Genomic DNA, 15,423 nt, shown 5'->3' with positions numbered 1-15,423 from the left:
AGCTCCAGACACCTCCCTACACTCGCGATCCCTGCTTCTGGACCCTGGTGTCAGCCCCTGCCAATGGTCATGTGTCTATTTGCGCCCCAAAGCTTTTCAGTGCTGGAAGTGGCTATGGATATATATTCTACCCAATTGACATGGTCTACCTTTTCTGGGAGCCTGATTCTTTTTTTTTTTTTTTTTTTAATTTTTTTTATTGTAGAGATACTATACAGAGGGTTACAGCTACATGAGTGAGGTAATGAGTACACTTCCACTTCCTCTTGAACATTGTTACCCCCTCCATTGTTTTCCCCCTACCATCCCCTCCCTCCCTCCCTTCCCCAAGGTTCTTTTTTTTTTTTTTTTTTTTTGATCGTGATTAAGTGATTACTTAATTTCCGGAAATTCACAGTATTGTGGAATAATGATGCTCATTTAAAGTCACAAGTTCATTCTAACTTTCCTGGAGCAAATTGTCTATCACAGTCTGTAATATATAACGGTGCTCATATGTTATATACCATATATGTGATCAGCAGCATGGGGATATTTAGTAGTGGTTCAACCAGATGAGTGGGAGTTCTTTGTTTCTTAAGTCCTGTTAGTTTTGTCATATCACCTAACATTTTGGATTCATCATCCACTTATCAGGGAGACCATGTACTGTTTGTCTCTTCGTTCTTGGCTTACCTCGCTCAACATGATTCCTTCTAGCTCCATCCATTTCCCTGCAAATGCCATTATTTTGTCATTTCTAATGGCTGCATAATATTCCATTGTGTATAGATACCACAATTTTTGGATCCATTCATCTGTGGTGGGGCATCTAGGTTGTTTCCATATCCTAGCTATTGCGAACAGTGCTGCAATAAACATGGAGGTGCACGTGTCCTTGTATATTGGTTCCTGTTGTTCAGGGTAGATGCCTAGAAGTGGTATGACTGGGTCGTAAGGGAGGTCAATCTTTAGCTTTCTAAGGACCCTCCAGACTGCTTTCCAAAGTGGTTGTATGAGTGTACATTCCCACCAGCAGTGTAATAGCGTTCCTCGTTCTCCACATCCCCTCCAGCATTTGTCGTTGGCTGATTTGTGGATGTGGGACATTCTGACTGGGGTAAGGTGGTATCTCAGGGTTGTCTTTATTTGCATTTCCTTCACCACCAGGGATGATGAACATTTCCTCATGTGTTTCTTTGCCATTTTTATTTCTTCATTTGAGAAGTCCCTCTTTAGTTCCCTTGCCCATTTAGTAATTGGTGTGTTGGGTTTGGGAGGGATTAGTTTCTTGAGTTCCCTGTATATACAGGATGTTAACCCCTTGTCTGATATATTGCTGGTAAATATTTTTTCCCAATTAGTTGGTTGTCTTTCTAGCTTGGTTGCGATAGCTTTATCTGTGCAGAAGCTTTTTATTTTAAGGTAGTCCCATTTGTCGAGTCTCTCTCCAATTTGTTGTGACCCTGGGACTCTGTTCAGGAAGTTCCTTCCTGTGCCTATTAGTTCAAGTGTCTCTCCTACTCTGTCCTGCAGTAGTTTCAGAGATTCAGGTTTAATGTTAAGGTCTTTAATCCATTTTGAGTTGATGTTGGTGCATGGTGATAGGCTGGGGTCCACTTTTAGTTTTCTGCATGTGGCTGCCCAGTTTTCCCAGCACCAACGGTTGAAGAGGCTGTGTTTCTTCCATTGTATGTCTTTGGCTCCTTTGTCGAATATCAGCTGGCTGTAGGCCTGTGGATTTATTTCTGGATCTTCTATTCTGTTCCATTGGTCTTCGGGTCTGTTTTTGTGCCAGTACCATGCTGTCTTTGTTATTATAGCTCTGTAGTAGAGTTTGAAGTTCGGCATGGATAGCCCTCCCATATTGTCTTTATCCCCTAGAATTGTTTTGGCTATTCTAGGTCTTTTGTTGTTCCATATGAATTTTTGGACTGTTTTCTGTATTTCAGTGATGTACGTCATTGGGATTTTAATAGGAATTGCGTTGAATTTGTATATTAGTTTTGGAAGTATTACCATCTTTACTATATTAAGTCGGCCTATCCAGGAGCATGGGAGGTCTTTCCATTTCCTAGTGTCTTCTGCAATTTCTTTCTTTAACTTTTTATAGTTCTCATTAAATAGTTCTTTTACATCTTTGGTTAGGTTAATTCCTAAATATTTTATTTTTCGGGAGGTTATTGTGAATGGGGTTGCTCCCTTTATTTCCCTCTCTTCCTGTACATTATCAGTGTATAGGAAGGCAACTGATTTTTGTGGGTTTATTTTGTATCCTGCTATTTTGCCGAAGTGATTTATGATTTCTAAGAGTTTGGGGATGGAGTTTTTGGGATCGTGGAGGTATAGTATCATGTCGTCTGCAAAAAGGGATAGTTTAACTTCTTCTTTTCCTATGAGGATCCCTTTAATGTCTTTTTCTTGCCTTATTGCCCTGGCTAGGGGTTCTAGGACTATATTGAAGAGGAGTGGAGACAGTGGGCATCCTTGCCTTGTTCCTGATTTTAGGAGAATTGGTTGTAGCTTTTCCCCATTAAGTATAATATTGGCTATTGGTCTGTCATAAATGGCTTTTATTGTTTTTAGAAATGTTCCTTCTATTCCTATTTTCTCCAGAGCTTTTAGCATGAATGAATGTTGAATTTTGTCAAAGGCCTTTTCTGCATCTGTAGCGATAATCATGTGATTCTTGACCTTGGCTCTGTTGATATGTTGGATTACATTTATTGACTTACGTATGTTAAACCATCCCTGTGTCTCTGGGATGAAGCCTACCTGGTCATAGTGAATTATTTTTTTTATGTGTTTCTGGATTCTGTTAGCTAGAATCTTGTTAAGGATCTTTGCATCTGTGTTCATCAAGGAGATTGGCCTGTAATTCTCCTTTTTGGTTGGGTCTTTGCCTGGTTTGGGGATGAGTGTGATATTGGCTTCGTAGAATGAGTTTGGGATAGCTCCTTCCTTCTCTGTTTCTCTGAAGAGCTTGAGGAGTATGGGTATTAGTTCTTGTTTAAAGGTCTTATAGAATTCTGCTGTGAATCCATCTGGTCCTGGGCTTTTTTTTGTTGGAAGACTTTTGATAGCTTCCTGTATCTCATTATAGGATATTGGCTTATTTAATTGGTTAACTTCTTCTTTGCTCAGTTTGGGCAACTTGTATTTCTCTAAAAATGCATCCATTTCTGCCCGATTTTCTTCCTTTAGAGAGTATAGCTTTTGAAAGTAGTCTGTTAGAATTGTTTGGATATCTTGGGTACGTGTGGTGATGTTTCCCGTGGCATCCCTAATCCTATTAATATGGGTTTCCTCTCTTCTTTTTTTAATTAATCTAGCCAATGGGCCATCAATTTTGTTTATTTTTTCAAAGAACCAGCTTTTTGTTTGGTTTATTTTGGTTATGGTTTTCTGATTTTCTAATTGGTTAATCTCTGCTTTTAATTTGGTTATCTGGCTTCTTCTAGTAGCTTTAGGTTCCATTTTTTCCTGTTTTTCTAGCTGTTTTAATTGCAACGTGAGATTATTTACTTGGTCTGTCTCCATTCTCTTGATGTGGGCACTGAGGGCAATAAATTTGCCCCTCAGGACTGCTTTTGCTGTGTCCCACAAGTTTCTTTGTGAGGTGTTTTCATTTTCATTGAGTTGTAGGAAATGCTTTATTTCTTCTCTGATCTCTTCTGTTATCCAGGCATTGTTAAGGAGTGTGCTGTTCAATTTCCATGTATTGGAGAAATTTCTGCGGTATGCTTTGTTATTGAGAGCTAGCTTGATTCCACTGTGGTCAGATAGGATACAGGGGATTATGTCGATCCCTTTGTATTTGCTTAAGTTCCTTGCATGAACTATGATATGGTCTATTTTGGAGAAAGTTCCATGAGCTGCTGAGAAGAATGTGTACTGTGTTGTTTTAGGGTGAAATACTCGGTAGATGTCAGTTAATTCCGCTTGCAGTATGGCCTCTCTTAATTCGGTAGCTTCTTTGCCAATCCTCTGGTTGGTAGACCTGTCCTTTGGTGAGAGTGGTGTGTTAAAGTCTCCTAGTATTATCGTATTGGGATCTATTTTATTCTGTAAGTTTGAGAGCATTTGTTTGACATATCTGGGTGCACCAATATTTGGGGCATATAAGTTGATGATGGTTATATCCTCCTCTTGGATTGTTCCCTTTATTAATATGTAGTGTCCGTCCTTGTCTTTCTGTACTGATTTTAATGAAAAGTTTATTTTGTCAGATATCAGGATAGCTACACCTGCTTTCTTACTGGGGGCGTTTGATTGGTAGATCCTTTTCCACCCCTTCACTCTGAGTTTGTTTGTATGTTTGGCTGAGAGGTGGGTCTCCTGAAGGCAACAGATGGATGGGTCTTGTTTTCTTATCCAGTCCTCAGTTCGTTTTCTTTTAATTGGCGAATTCAGCCCATTTATATTAAGAGAAAGTATAGAGAGATGCATTGTTGTCCCTGCCATTCCGTTTTCCTAAGTTTTTCTTTTTTCCTTTCCTCCTGTGCTTGCTCAGTTAGACTTTGAGTAATGCCTGTTTGGGGCAGGCCCCAGTTCCTGGCTGCTTTCTTCAGGTTGTGTCCCCCCTCTTAGAATTCTTTGTAATGCTGGCTTAATGTTTATGAATTCATTTAGTTTTTCTTTGCTATTAAAAGTTTTCAGTTCTCCGTCAAATGTGAATGCTAGCTTTGCCGGGTAGATCAGTCTGGGTTGGCAGTTATTGGCTCTCAGGGCTCGTATGGTGCTTTCCCAGGCTTTTCTTGCATTCATTGTTTGTGTGGAGAGATCTGCAGTAATTCTTATTTTTTTCCCATTGTAGTATAGCTCCTTCTTCATTTTTGCTGCATGCAGGATTGTTTCCTTATTATTCAGATCTATCATTTTTACTATAATGTGTCTAGAAGTGTTTCTCCTGGGGTCTTGCTTGTTGGGTGTTCGATAAGCTTTTGTGATGTAGTTAAGATGGTCGTTTTTGAGGTGGGGAAAATTTTCATTGATTATCTTGTTAAATAGGTGTTGCATTCCCTTGCTCTGGAATTCCTCACCTTCGTCCACTCCAATTATGCGAAGGTTAAATTTTTTAGCATTATCTGCTTGCTCTTGAATATCCCTTTGGTTTAATTTGAGTAATTTTTCCATATCTGTCACTTTTTGGTCCAGTTGGTGTATTCTGTCTTCTGTATCTGACACTCGACCTTCCATTTCATTCACTCTGTTGACAGTGGCTTCTATTGTGGTTTGCATGGAGGAAATGGATCCCTTTATGGATTCAATGTTGGTTCTCAGAGTACTGATCTCACCTCTCAATGAGGTATGCATTACCTCTAATTTGGCGTTTATCTCACTTCTTATTGAGGTTTGTGCAGCTTCTATTTTTGCATGCATCTCTTGTTTGATACCCTGTATCTCTTTGGATAGTTCATCCTTGTGCTCTTTCAATTTCTGATAAATTTCTCGCTTTATTTCTTGAGTCATTGCCTCCAGCAACCCTTGGAAGTAGCCTTTGTCTTCCATTCCTGCTTTGCTCCCACTGGGGCTCTCCCCTGTGTGGCTGCTGGCTTTTGGGGTGAGCTTGCTGTCCTGGGTGGTAGTAAACCTTGTGATTTTTCTCTGTGATTTTCGCATGGAGGTTCAGGAGACTGCTCTTCAATTTTGTTTTGGTGTGTCTGTCTTTGCTTGGTTGCTGATTCTGTATTGGTAGAGAGAGTCTGTGCCTGATCTGGGTTCTGTTGGGAGCCTATTTCCAGCTGCTATTCTGACTTACTTAGGATTCTCAGCTCTCTGCTGTAGATTGCTGACAGTTCCTGCCTTTGGAAGGGTTGAGCAGCCTAGACTGCTTGTGTTTGCTCCTACGGGTGCTCTTGTGAAGAACAGATGCTCTGGATGCACTCTCCCAAATGCTGGAGTCTGCTATGGGCTCCTGATGTGTTTTTGTTTATTTGTTTTGGGCTGGTTGTGGGCTTGAACTCTAGGTTTGGGTGCTGTCCCTCAGCTTTTTCAGCTCAAGGCTGGCACCCTACCGTTTGAGCCACAGCACCACTTCTGACCCTTTTTGCTTTTGTGATGCTGAGGAATCAGATCCAGGGCCTCATACATCCAAGACTATCACTCTATTGCTGAGCCGCCTTAACAGTCTGAGCTCCTGCTTACTATCAGGTGCTGGCAGCCTGTGTTGCCCAATTCCCAGTCTAGGGTATATGGGTGGAGTTTTGGTGGGGTTTGGGCTTCTCTTGTCCTGGGCCTCCAGGTCTTTTGTTGTCACAGGCGTGCTTCCCGGGGGAGTGTTGTTTCCTGGTTTTCTCCCCTCTGTTGAGGCGTATGCTCAGCTTTTTACTTCAATTGGGAGGAGTTGGTTGTGTTGTTCAGGCGCCGGATCCCCGGGCTTGGTTCCGGCCCCAGCCTGGAGCGCGCTTGTTAGGCCTGTGCTGATGTGTATACCCCCTAGGTTATACAGCCTGGGGGACACAGTTCAAATTTCTTCTACTGTTGGTAGTCTTGACCCAGGGGCGCTGTTCCTGGCTTGGGCATTTAAGCTCCCTTCCAGGGGTGCTCTTGCTCTAGCCTGGCCAGCTGAGTGTGCTCCACGGGCTGGTGGAGCTCTCAAACAGTTCCCAGTTTTAGTGGGTCCTGTGGTCCGGGTGCTGGGGTAGGGAGTCTAGGTCAGGGTCTGGGGATTCCCTCCAGCTCTGGTCTCCCTTGAGGGATACACTTCCCCTGTGGGGTACTCACCCTGGAGCTGGTTGTTTCTGTGTGGTGTAGGTCGTCAGTTGTTGTTGCAATCCGGGCTGGGTTGGGCGGTGGTGGCTCTGTGTGATTCTTTTCTGTCTCTGCCTCTGTCGAAGCTGTTGGGTCAAGAGTGTCCACGCTCAGGCAGCTTCTTCTCGGTACCTCTGGGGCCCAAGTGACCCCGCCGGGTTGTTGCGATCGTGATCGGGCGGGCGGGTGGTCTGCAGACAGGACCCTTTGTCGCGCAGAGCCGCTTTGGCGGGATGGAACCTCTCTGCTCGGGTGGAGAGTGCTGGATCGTTGCGATCGCGATCAGGCGGGCCGGGTGGTCTGCCGCAGGTCCTTTTGTCACTCCGCTGATGCCGAGCGGCTTTGGAGGGATGGAGCCTCTCTGCTCGGGTGGAGAGTGAGGGGTGGGGGTGGGATCCTCGTGGAGACTCCCGGCTGGTAGGTTTCTCTGTTCCTGGCGATCTGCTGTTCTGCAAACCAGTACCTGATGTTCTGAAAGTGGCCCCCTGTGTCTCTGCTGTTTCTCTGGGGCTCCCACAGCCCCCGCCGGGCCGGCTGGCCGGCGGCTTGGCGCGCTGCCGCGCGGCCAGTAAAGGTTGGGGGAGGGGTCTTCGCTTTTCTCTGTTTTGAAATTCTTTTCCTCTTTCTTTTTTGTTATTCTCCGCCTCTGGTTTTTCTCTGAGTGTTCGTCTTTTTGTTGTTGTCTGTCTCTTGGGGAGATTAAGCGTTGGAACTCGAACTCTCTTTTTGGTTGGAGAGCGCTGTGGCGTTTCCCTACTGCCCCGTCGCCATCTTTGGGAGCCTGATTCTTGAGGAAGCTTTGAAAGTTTCACAATTACATTCTTTTCATTATCTGTTTCTGTGGGGTGTGTGTGTGTGTGTGTGTGTGTGTGTGTGTGTGTGTGTGTGTGTGTGTGTGTGTGTGTGTGTGTGTGTGTGTGTGAGGGGGGGGGAGACAGGTTTTACTATGCAGCCCAGGTTGGCCTTGAACTCATGAGCTTCTTGCCTCAGCCCCTCAAGGGCTGGGATTGCAGGAGTGTACCACCATAGTGGACTTCATGCATACATTGTAGCTTATTACATGCCCTTTGTGTCTGGATCTTGAGTGGCTTCCAGACTTTGTCTTTATTTGGTTTGCCATGCTTTCTTAAAATAAATCTTTACATTCTCTTCCTTTCTTTTCCTTTTTCCCTTTTCTTTCCCTTTCCCTTTTCTCTCTTTCCTCCTTCACTTCCTCTCTCATTCTCTCTCTCTGTTTCTCTGTCTCTCTGTCTCTGTCTCTCTGTGTGTCTCTGTCTCTCTGTCTCTCTGTCTCTCTCTCTCTCTCTCTGTGGTAGTGAGGTTTAAATTCAGGGTCTTACATTTGGTGGGCAGGCACAATAACCACAATAACTAACCAGTCCTTTTTGCTTTAGTTTATTTTTCAGGCTGTGCTTTTTGCCTGCAGCTGGCTTCAGATGTTGATCCTCTTACCTACATTTCCCAAGTCACATAGCTGAGGCTACAGGTGCATGCTACCATGCTCAACCCTTTACATTTTATTTACTTTTACCCTCAACCCTTTACATTTTATTTACCACGATAGCAATGTGTGTTCATTGTGGATATTTGAAAAGGCCTAATAAAGGAAAATAAACAAATATAAAATATATTTTTAATCTTCCATTTCCCCCGACCAACAGGTGTATCTAATCTTTAAAAACAAGCCATGCTTTGGTAGCTCATACCTATAATCCTAGCTACTCAGGAGGCTGAGATATAAGACTTGTGATTCGAAGCCAGCCCAGGCAGGAAGGTCCCTTTGAGATTCCTCTAATTAGCCACTCAGAAACTGGAAGTGGAGTTGTGGCTCAAAGTTATAGAGCTCTAGCCTTGAGCAAAAGACCTCAGGAACAATGCCCAGGCCCTGCGTTCAAGCCCCACAACCAACAAATTAATTAAAAAGACCATCCTGTGTGTGTGTGTGTGTGTGTGTGTGTGTGTGTGTGTGTGTGTGTGTGTGTGTGTATGAATGTACACCTTTCTTTTGCGCTCAATTGCACTGATATTCTGTGTTAATATCTCCCCCCTAACAGCCATTGCAAATGGATGGTCATTGGCTATATTCAGAGGCAGAATTGTTGCATCATAGAATATAGATATTTTGTTTTTATTTTTTCTTATAGGGAGTCTTTGCTACCAGATTACCCCTGCTGCAAATACTAGTTTGAGTTCTTGGTCCCAGTGCCGGTGCAAGTGGCACTATTGCACAGCCCTGCTGCCATTACTGGATTACTGGGACTTGAACTCAGAACCTGGGTGCTGTCTCTAACACTTGACCCACATTTCCACATCCAGCTTTTTGCCAGTTAATTGGGAATAAGAAAATCTCACAGACTTTTCTACCTAGGCAGGCTTCAAACCTGTGATCCTCAGATCTCGGCCTCCTGAGTAGCTAGGATTACAGGTGTGAGCTATCAGAAGCACCAAGCTACAGCTCTTTGTTTCTTACAGATGAGCGGCCTTTAAGGTTTCTGACCCTTCCCACTGCTTCTTCAAATGTCTCTCTTAAAATTGAGGTGAACGCACTCTCCACTTTGATATACATTTATCAAGGAAGGTGGTGCTGGGAGTTTTTGCTCCACCGCTCAGCATTCGCCGCAGGCCAGGACACCCCTACCTGAGAGCAAGCTCTTCTCTTCACAGGCTTTGCCATGTTGGACTATTCCAATCCTGGTAGATATTTCCCCTTGACAATGGCCCGGTGTTCAAGTATGGCCTTAAGGATTGTCCTGCCGAGTGAGCTGAGGAGTTTCAGCAAGGGCATTTACTTATTTTTTAATAGAGGGAGGGCTGACCTTTCTCTGGCTTTTCAGTGATAATTGACCAGAGAGGCGATGCTTGTTGGAATGTCCCTGGGCAATCCCTGGAAAAGTCACAGCAGCCCTAGCCAATGGGAACAAGAGCTAATTTGCAATCAAGGCCCTGATTGGCTGATGGCATAATTACATGCCTACTATTTTAAGGCTGTGTTTCTAGTCCCAGCTTGGCAGGCTTTCTTGAGACATCTGGTAACAATGATCTGAATGCCTCTTTTTTTCAAGGAGGTTCACAATCGATTCATCTATAGACCCACAAGGACAGGCTCATTTAGTGGAGCTGACATATTTCAAAGAAAAGGATATTTTCATTAACTAGCCTCAAAGCAGTAATTATATTTTCAGAGAACACAGTAAAAATTTATTTCTAAATATTTGGCAGTGAAAAGAAGGTGGTGCGCGGTGCTCATTGTGTGTGTGTGTGTGTGTGTGTGTGTGTGTGTGTGTGTGTGTGTGTGTGTCCCCAACATGTTGCATGTGTTTTAAATAAATGCAGCAGCGTCTCCTCTAAACGGAAGCAACATATACAGACTTTGAAATTTAATTTTTAGCAACAGGATGTGTTTCCAAATACCACTAACTTATCAAAAGGAGAATGTGTGGTTAAAGTCTTTAAAACTGATATCAAAGCAATCACTAAGCAAATGAGGAGCTTTTTCTTTTCTTTCCTTTTTTTTTTTTTTTAAAGGATGCTTGTGTCTGAACAGCAAAAACCAATCTCCACTGCGGATCAAAAGCAATGGTGTCTTTGCATGAGATTCCGCTGAACTTGGATGCTCCCCGATCTGATTCACAGTTTATAATCACAGTTATCACAGAACCATTAAAAGCCTATTAACTTGAAATCCCACAATTCCTGGAGGGCAAGGGCAAAGAGAGAGCAAAATAACTTTGAATGTAAATGTAACACAACATCCAAAAGAAGAGAATCTCTTTTAATTATGCCAGCCAAGGAAGATGCCTTATGGATATGTCAACCCTAGCAGATGGCTGATTGAAGAATACAACATGAAGTCTTAGGCGCCAGGGATGTTATGAAAATGATTTCTCTAGGAAGAGGCTGGTGGAGTGTGGAGAAGTGTCCAGACCTCTTCCTGGGAGGAACAAGGATAGGGACTTGTTAAAAGGCGCAGTTGCTGGTTAGCTTGGCTGGACGCTGTCCTGTGGCTGATCGAATCAGCTTGAAAAGAATGCTCAGCCATATTTGGTGAGAGGAAATGCCCAACAGATACTCAAGCTATTGTCATGTGAGAAATTTGATTTCATGTTTTTCCACCCTCCAGTGCCTTCGCTGACATTTCTCCTAACAATGCTATTATGTGCTGCACCAGTAAGACAGCGCCATCAATACGCTGCCTTGTGACTTCAGATAAAATGGAGCCTTCTTATCTCACTGCAAAACAATTAGACATATCAATTTACTTAAAAAATCATACAGATAAAATGGAGCCTTCTTGTCTCACTGCAAAACAATTAGACATATCAACTTACTTAAAAAAATCATACGGCAGAGCTTCATGCATACCGATGACAGTGCTGGTTCCAAATACATGAGCATCTCTGCAGCATTGGGACATTGGCTCTACAAAGGCCCCCACCTGTGTGCTTGGGCCATCTGGATTCAGAGCTTGCCTTGTTGTTCATACAGGCATGATGGAATCACCTGGGGAGGGAGGGCTCTCTCTCTCTCTCTCTCTCTCTCTCTCTCTCTCTCTCTCTCTCTCTCTCTCTCTCTCTCTCTCCCCCCTCTCTCTCTCTGCTGTCTGAAATAACTAATTCCAATCAATCTACCTCACCTTAAATGAGTTCTTCCTGCATGAATTACCCACATTCACTGCCCAGCTTGATCTCATTCCCACAATACATAAAGCAAATGGCCCAGTCCAGAGGGAGTGGGTTATTGACTAAGTGCTTAATTAGGCGCACAGCCCTTATGTGGTCATTCTTGTACACTCAGAGCGACTGGACCGTGGCATGGCAAAGCCATGCATTTGGTTTATTCTCATCTGCCCCAGCCACCAAGGAATCAATGGGGCAGCAATCTAAATTAAACATTAGGACAAGCACACTGCAGCATGTTTATGTAATTGTGCAGAGCAGCAGCATGTGTCTCCGGATGCTCGAGGGGATGCAGTAACTGCTTTCTGACTCCCACATAGCCACCGGAAGGTGGCTATGGGACCACCGGAGAGGCTTTGAGCTCCCGAGGGAAAATATTCCAGATAAACATTGTGCAAACTCAGGCTTTTCTTTTATTATATTTTTAACTTCATGTAGTTGTTCAAAGGGATTATAATTTGTCAGTTTATGAATATAACACATCTTGATCAATGTCTCCTCCATCCTTCTCCCCTCATCTTCCTCAGCCCCACCCCTTCCCTCGTTTCCTAGTTTCGTGCTCACATATGAATGCATGTATATGAGCACACTGAACATTGTGACTGCATTTTCCCTCCTTCTTCCATTGACTCCTGTCCCTTAATCTCACCCCTGCCACATCTCAAGTATCAGCTTTTGTCACACTGTATGTTGTTCAAAGGCGTTATGCCTTTGGAATTTTCCTCTGCATACACCATACTTCAGTTTATGTGGCAGACTCATTCTTTAGCCTCTGACCTTGGCTTCTAAGTCTTCAAAAGGCCAGTAACACTGTCTGATTAAAAGTAGCAAGCCAGCTGGACACTGGTTGCTCATACCTGTAATTCTAGCTACTTAGGAGGCTGAGATCTGAAGATCGCAGTTTGATGCCAGCTTGAGCAGGAAAGTCCATGAGACTTGTATCTCCAGCTAATTACCAAAAATCCAGAAGTGGGCTATGATTCAAGTGGTAGAGCACAAAAGCTGAGGGACAGCACCCAGGCCCTGAATTCAAGTCCTAAGACTGGCATACATACACACAAAGTAGCACGCAAAGACTAGGCTTTAGGGTTTCCCTTTGTGTACAAGGTCAAATGTGCTCAAAGGCACTCAGCCAATTCTTCTTTGAGAGCCAAGAAAATACTGATGACAGAGATGGTGAACAATGCTGGGTGCTGGTGGCTCATGCCTGAACTGGCTACTCAGGCTGAGATCTAAGAATTCCAGTCCAAAGCCAACCCAGGCAGAAAAGTCTGTGGAGATGCTCATCTCCAGTTAACCAGTAAGAAGCCAGAAGTGGAGGTGCAGTTCAAGTGGCAGAGTACCAGCCTTGGGTTAAAAAAGCCAAGCAAGAGTGCAAAGTCCTCAGGCCAAGCCCCAGAACCCAGCCCTGCCACATTCTTTTTGTTTTTCTTTTTCTTTTTTTGGGGGGGGGTCTGGTCATGGGGCCTGAACTCTGGGCCTGGGCGCTGTCCCTCAGCTCTTCAGCTCAAAGCTAGCGCTCTACCACTGAGCCACCTTCCCAGCCTCCTGCCACATTCTTATGCTCATACATATGTGTGCGTGTATGCACGTGTGCGCACACACACACAACTGAGATGGTGAACATGTGCTTGGTGAATTCTTAAGGCAATGCTTCTCCAACTTGAACGTGCACGTGAACCCTGGGATCTTGTTAAAATGCGGATGCTGATTTAGAAGGTCTGAGAGGGTGGCTGAGATTCTATGTCTTCCATGGGTTCTCAGGGGAGAGCAATGTTGTGGGTCCAACACCACAACTGGAGCAGCGAGGCCCCATGAGGAGGGCTGCTTCCCTCAGCCAACACAAACATCAGAGGGGAATGAAGACAGCGGCTGAGGCTTTGATGACAAGACATTGGAAGCCACAGAGGAGTCTGGAAGCCACAAAGAGAGCGCGAGGAGCGGCATGGGACGTGTTGGACTGGCTTCAGTGGCCCGCCCCGTCTGGCTCTCCATCTTCATTTCCAGAGCTAAACAAGCTGCTGCTCAGGTGTAGAAGGAACACTGTAAGACTCAGCACTGAATATATTTCCTATCTGCCTTCCAAGGCTCATCTTGAGAGCAAAAATGTCCAAGAATGTGACGAACAAAGGCAAGAAAGGACGAATTCGTGGTCGTCCACACGATTAACTGAGTTGATGAACCCCGCATCCCTGTAGAGTTGGAGAGAGAGAGCTGAATGCCAGCGCTCAGCCCACGACTGTCTTTTATGACTTTGTCTTATCTTTGTAACCGGCTTTTTTTTTTATTAGCTTGCAATTTCCTGCCAAGTTGATGAAAGCTCCATTATATTTAATAGTACAAAATAAAAGGATCAGGGAGGGTTTTACAGAGAGTTTCTGTCTTTCACTCTCAGTGTGTGCACGGGACAGAGAGCAAGAGAGACCTCAGTCTGGAATGGAAATGAACTTGTGTCATGTTCTAACACTGTTTAATTTTCTCTTCAGTGGTATTTATTTTGCTGTTTTGCTTTATGGTTCTAGAAGTTGGTGTGGCTATCTTGGAGCTGTTCATTCTGAACCACATGTGTAACTGCTGCTGTCTTTTATTCTAGATTTTTCCCCTGGACTACCCCCCTTCAAACAAAAGCAGCTGTCCTTGCAGGGGTGGAGCCGTTGTATAACGTCTTCATGTAAGCCCTGACAAACACAGGAACACAGAAGGGAAACAGACTCAGCGCTAGCAAGCCAAGAAGCAGGAATCAAGCTAGATGTTTTGCCCATATTTTGTTCTTTTTTTAGCATCAGAATTTAGAGAGTTAAATTCACCATATCTGCTGCCTTTCAAGGTGAATCTTACTTCTCACCCTGCCAAAGGAAAGATGTTTTTCCTTAAAACTCTCAGTTCCTCTGTCCTTGTCCTCTGCTCTTTGCAGCTCTGTTTCTTCTGACCTTGGCCAGCTGGTCAGGTTCTCGCTGGACAAGGTGTCTGTCCAAAGTTCCCCAGGCTGCCTGGATGACCTGCTTCTTTGCTCTTCCCTCTGGCCTCTGCTGCAAATCATGTTCTTTCCCCCAGCATCAAAACAACTTGGACCTCCTTTCCATTTTTTTTTTCTTTTTGGTGCCAGTACAGAGAATTGAACTCTAAATCTTGTGGTCCTCCTGGGCCTTTTTGCTCCCAGCTAGTGCTCAACCACTTAAGTCACCACACTGAGAAGTAAAACAAATAGCATGCTTCATTCTCTCCAGCTCATGCTAACTTGTGCTTTCAAGGAGGAAGGTCTACCTATCTTTGTTAGAACTCCAGGGATCCTGCTGGTTGTTGGTGGCTCATGCCTGTAATCCTAGCTACTTAGGAGGCATGATCTGAGGATCATGGTTCAAAGACAGCCAGGCAGAAAACTCTGTGAGACTCTTATCTCCAGTTAACCACCTGAAAACCAAAAGTGGAGCAGTGGTTCAAAGTGGTAGAGTTGCTAGCCTTGAACAAAAAAGCTCGTGGCAGCCAGCACCCTGGCTCTGAGTTCAAGCCCCATGACTGAACAACAACAACAACAAAAACCACAAAAAATCCTCCAGGGCACCACACTGAAGATCTGAAAGGGTCTGTGCTGTGGCTGGACCTCAGTGTTGGCTTTCCACACTCGTTCCCTGTCTCTTCCATATCAATAGAATGTTCAGGTGGACAACGACCGTACCCGTACAAAGCCTATTTCACAAGCTCCCTTGGAAGCAAGGTGTGGTCATGCGACCAAGTTCTGGCTCCCAGGAGGAAGGGCTGAGTGGCAGCCACCGGGAACCTTTCTTTAGAAGAAAGTAGCTGAGCCAATGACAAGTATGTGTCATGAACCACAGAGTTGGGGCTGGTCCAACAGAACAACTGGAACCACCAGTTCTTCCCCTCTTCTTTTCTTCCTATGCTTCCTTTCTTCCATGTGCTTTTTGGCCTCAAGTACCACATACAGGGCTATAAGAGACGGCTGCCTGCTTGGGCCGGTAGTGTGGTAACAGGCAAGAGGAAGCCTTGTCTCTGGGGA

At 44.4% G+C, this 15,423-nt stretch overlaps 1 protein-coding gene across 1 annotated transcript in view; it reads left to right on the top strand.

Annotated features, from left to right (window-relative positions):
• LOC138819829 (testis-expressed protein 36-like) overlaps positions 1 to 15,423 on the top strand; it is a 44,991-nt gene that overhangs the window by 15,594 nt on the left and 13,974 nt on the right. The gene's annotated exons all lie outside the window — the stretch shown is intronic.

Source organism: Dipodomys merriami, unplaced genomic scaffold (assembly GCF_024711535.1).
Source record: "Dipodomys merriami isolate MVZ:Mamm:240054 unplaced genomic scaffold, mDipMer1.0.p SCAF_82, whole genome shotgun sequence".
Classification (NCBI taxonomy): Eukaryota; Metazoa; Chordata; class Mammalia; order Rodentia; family Heteromyidae; genus Dipodomys; species Dipodomys merriami.
This window is presented reverse-complemented; position numbering and strand designations above follow the sequence as displayed.